Source organism: Sturnira hondurensis, unplaced genomic scaffold, assembly GCF_014824575.4.
Source record: "Sturnira hondurensis isolate 20B ecotype Veracruz unplaced genomic scaffold, ASM1482457v3 Scaffold0014430, whole genome shotgun sequence".
NCBI lineage: Eukaryota > Metazoa > Chordata > Mammalia > Chiroptera > Phyllostomidae > Sturnira > Sturnira hondurensis.
This window is the reverse complement of record NW_028087061.1, coordinates 1,447,503-1,452,167: the sequence shown is the minus strand read 5'-3', so window position 1 is coordinate 1,452,167 and position 4,665 is coordinate 1,447,503. Positions and strand designations below refer to the sequence as shown.

The 4,665-nt window shown below is 40.3% G+C and overlaps 1 pseudogene; it reads left to right on the top strand.

Moving 5' to 3' along the window:
• Positions 1 to 4,268: 4,268 nt before the first annotated feature.
• LOC118998990 (uncharacterized) lies at positions 4,269 to 4,388 on the top strand (annotated as a pseudogene).
• The last annotated feature ends 277 nt before the right edge of the window (positions 4,389 to 4,665 follow it).

Sequence of the window (4,665 nt, the reverse complement as noted above, 5' to 3'; positions counted from 1 at the left end):
GCTGAGACCTCCTGTAAAGACAAACAATATAAAGGAGATCTCTGGTTCCTGCTACTGTGGTAAATTACCAGGGTTTCTGCCTCCTTTCTTAAAGGAGAAACAACAGAAAGAAATATGGAAACTTGAAGGTAACTTTGGGGAGACAACGACTGTTGAAAATTGACTGGGAGTGAGTGGGGAGGAGGGAGGATGCAGTCTAGTGGCAGGGAGGAGATAAATTAGAGAAGTGCTTCTCGACCTTGGCTTCACATTAGAATCACCCAAAGTACCCAGGACCAAGCCCCACTCCAGACCAATTAGAACATTCTCTGGTGGGACCCAAAACATCAGCATTTTTCAAAACTTACTAGTGAATTTTCGTACGTAGCCAGGATTGGAAAACACGGAGCCAAAAAAGGTAGTTTAAATTATATTCCTATCTCTCCTAACATTGCCTTGGGCAACTAGAGACCCTACCGCCACCCTTTTCAGGGAACGTGGGCCATTGCTGCCCACCGATGGGGAAAATTGGCTGCACTCGTCCAGACCTTAAGTGCAGGTGTCCTCAGGATTAAAATCAGCACAGGGCTCACAACTTAAGGAATACAATAAAAAGTGTAATTTAAGGGAAACTTAGAGCCTTAAAGCAGAATAATCTTATAATAGAAAAGAAAAAGCAGTAAGGAGCTAAGTGTCCAGCTCAAGAAGTTAGGGGGAAATGGAAAATAACAACAAAAAATAGGAGGAAGAAAAAAATAGAACAGAAATCAGTGAAAAGCAAATAAAGAAAAAGTAGAGGGGTTTCTGATTAGTCAGGTTATTAAAGCCAACTTACTGCTAAAAACAACAAAAAATGTTGGATAAAATAGATTCAAAATATTCTTAGAAATACAGAAGTGCTGACGGGGTAGAGGGTAAGTGATTGGAAGCCAAAGTCTAGTAGGAGTTTAAGAACCAGGACAGGTAAGCAGGTAAGGAAGTCATCTTTGTTCTGAGAATATTTTCCAATCTGGCCAAACTTGAATTTCAATTGTGAGAGTTCTTTAGAGTAAGAAGAAATGAAATCAAAGCTCAGGGGCCCCCAAGAAGGGGAGTGTATTGGAAAGCCTTCCCTCTTGCGTCAGGGCCTCCCAAAGGCTAGGGCCTCCCAAAGGCTACGACTAATGGTGCATCAGAAGTAAACCTGCCCCACAGCTTTCTCCCAAGAGACTCCAGGAAAGTTAACTTAGTACGGGGTTTGGGGTGGGGGGGAGGGTCTCTCCTCAAGACACTGTAACCATAGCTAATCTTTTTGTAGATTTGTTGCTCAAATTACATGAAATCCTGAACTGGAAGTACCTCTAAGTGCCTGTCAGAAACAAACTCCAGTCCTTTCTGGAAGAACGCACCTTTATGTTGGCCCTCAAAGACGCTCCATCAGTCATTGTTGAGAGACAGCAACCAGGACACAGTAAAAAATACCAAGCACACAAGGAACAGGCGCTGTGAGAACCAGCAGAAATAGAACCAGAACTGCAAGAATACCAGATTATGAGACACATATGATTATTACATGTTTTTGCATTATTTAAATGTTTTACTTTATTAAGTGTACAGCTTAACAATGTTGCTTATATTCATATTGTTGTACAGCCAATCTCCAGAACTTTTTCTTCTTGATAAACTGAAGAAGCTATACCCATTAAACAGCTATTCTGTATTTCCCCTCCCCACAGCCATTGGCAATCACCATTCTATTTTGTGATTCTAGGAATTTTACTATTCTGGATATGATCAATGATAGGCTATGTACAGAGCATAAGACAGTATTTGTATTTGTCTTTTTGTGACTGCTTATATCACTTAACAAAATGTCCTTAGGTTCTTTATATTGTATCATGTGTCAGAATTTCCTTTCATACTACATTGAAACAAATAAAAGATGATATTGCAAATATATGTAGGAACAGGAAACTATAGAAAATAACCTAGCACATTTGAAAGAGAACCAAATAGATTTTCTAGAGCTAGAAAACTCAATATCTGAAATTAAAAATTCAGTAGACTTAGAGTGTGGGTTAAAGGTAGGTTTGCGGTTGTTCATATGGAAAATAATACAATAATTAATAAATAATAACACAAGAATAAAGTGTGATTCGTGTACTCACAATTGTAAACCTACTTTTGCCACACCACGTATTTCGTAGATTGGATACAGATAAAGTGATATTACTTAGCCAAGGGATAATTCAGGAGAAATCATCAGAATGTAGCACAGAGAAACAAAAAGATGGAAAACATCGATGAGATGTGAAGAGACATAAAGGGTATAGTGTGTTTTGATGAAAGAGAGAGAGAGAGAGGCAGCCGGAAGGAAAGAGAATAGGGCAGTGTATTTGAAGAGAAAAAAGTTGAGGATTTGCACAACTGAAGAAAAACACCAACCCACAGATTCAAGAACCCTAACTTATTGCTAGGATAAAGAAAAGGAAATTTACACCTAGATGCACGGTACTCATTCTGTTGAAACAGGTAGCAGACTTCCTCTTTCTATTCCTAAAATTCTCATAAAATTTTGGCTGCCCATTGGTCTATCTATGGCAAAGAGTGTTAATTGTCTCCCAACATCCATTTCCCTATTCTTACTTTTTGTTGCAGCTATACACATAGCCAATGAGCTAATGACTACATTTCCCAGATCTCCCTTGCAGCTTTATGTGGCCAGGTGAAAGTGATGTGCGCCACTTTACAGTCCTATTCAAAAAAGGATTAGGAATGCTCTCACCTTCTTCTTTCCCCCTTCCTGATTCTTGGCCGCTATCAGAACTGATCTTTGACCCAGACTTGGAAGCCCTTGTTGAATACGGTAAATGCCTTATTAGCCATGGATCACATTACTTGATAGAGAAATAAACTCCTATTATAAATAAACCACTTCGTTTGGAATTCCTCAGTTACAATAATTTACACTGTACCATAATATATCAGAACTTCGCTTCACTGAAGCTCAACCCAATGAGGACTAGCGATCCACTGGGATCTAGCACCTCCCCTGACTTAACCCTCTTAAAGAAGCCAGCAGGTTCTCCCTGTCTGTATGTTTATCTCACTGGGTCTATGGTTCTCCTCACCATCTCCTTAAAAAGAGACATCTCCCTTTGATCTAAGGGTCACTAGTGTCTTCATAATTAAACTGATAAAAAATCATACATTGTCTTGTGACATCTCTTCCATTGTTTTAAATTGCTATTTAAATATTTTATACTTATAATAATCATCCTAATGGTTACCAATGGGGACATTAGAGTTGGAGAAGTTAATTAATTTTGCCTGAGGCTGTAAACCTGGTCAGAGGCACAATCAGGATTATTATTTTTTTTTTAAAGATTTTACTTATTTATCTTTAGAGGGGAAGGGAAGGAGAGAAGAGAGGGAGAGCAGTATCAATGTATGGTTGCCTCTCATGGAACCATACATTGGTTGCCTGCTGGGAACTGGCCTACAACCCAGGCAAGTGCCCTGACTGGGAATCGAACTGCAATCTTCTGCTTCACAGGCCCGTGCTCAATCCACTGAGCTACACTGGCTAGGGCACAATCAGGATTTTAACTTACATCTATCTGATTCAAAAACCAGTCTCAACACTCACCTACTTGTGCCTTGTCTGCCACAGAGATCTGTGAGCTCAGTGAGCCCAGATCCCCGCCCCCACCCGCCCTCCAGCCCTTCTAATAGAGGGCCTTGATTAGAGGAGAGCCTTGATGAGAGCAGGCTCTTAGATAAATACTGACAATTCTGCCGCCACCATCTCTCATCTGAGTCACTTGTTCTCAGTAACCCTGAGGGTCAGTATGTTCTGCTCTCCTTTTCCTCTTTCTCTCCTCCAGCTTTTCTCTTTTCTTCCCTTCCTTCCCTGTCTTCTTCCCTCCTATGCAGTAAAACTGAGTGTGTACTCTTGATAGTTCTAAGAGAAGGTGATGGTCTTTAACCTGGGAAAGTGGAAAGGACCAGGAAATGCAAAGAGCAAAAAAATTGCAAGATGGCCCTCAAAGATGTTTTCCTTCAAAGGTGTTTCCTTTTAAGGGAAATTGAATTAAAATGCTTTCAGGCAGAGTATTTTGTTTGTGACTTTTTAAAATGTTAACATTGCCTTTACAATGTTACAATTCCTATGCTAAATCGATAGAAAACTATGCTTTAATTTTGCAAATTAAATATTTACTTCTAGGGATTATTCCAAATGAAATGAGGTAATAACAACAACAACAACAACAACAATACTGTGCCTGTGCAGCGCCCGGGGTCAGGCTGCACTGCCAGGGGTCAGGCTGCAGCATCCGGGGGTCAGGCTGCAGCGCCAGAGCACGTGCTTGCCCGTAACTGGGGCTGGTTGCTCCCCACAGCAGCTCTTTTCAGTGCACGAGACATGGTGGGGGAGGGAATAATAATAATAAACATTTACTAAAAACTTGATTTCTGTCAGGCATTGTACTGGAGTTTCACGATAATTTCTTGAGTGTAGCTGTACTTGTACTGTAGTATATAATTATTTTCTTGTTGATAGCAAGGGAGGGGGTGTATTTGTACTACTAATGCATTCCAGCTCCCAGATACTGATTTTTATTTGTCAGGAGAGGAATCATGTACAGTTACTGACAAACATTCGACATTTAGCTCCAACCCAGGCAGTCATTCTGCTAATTTTCT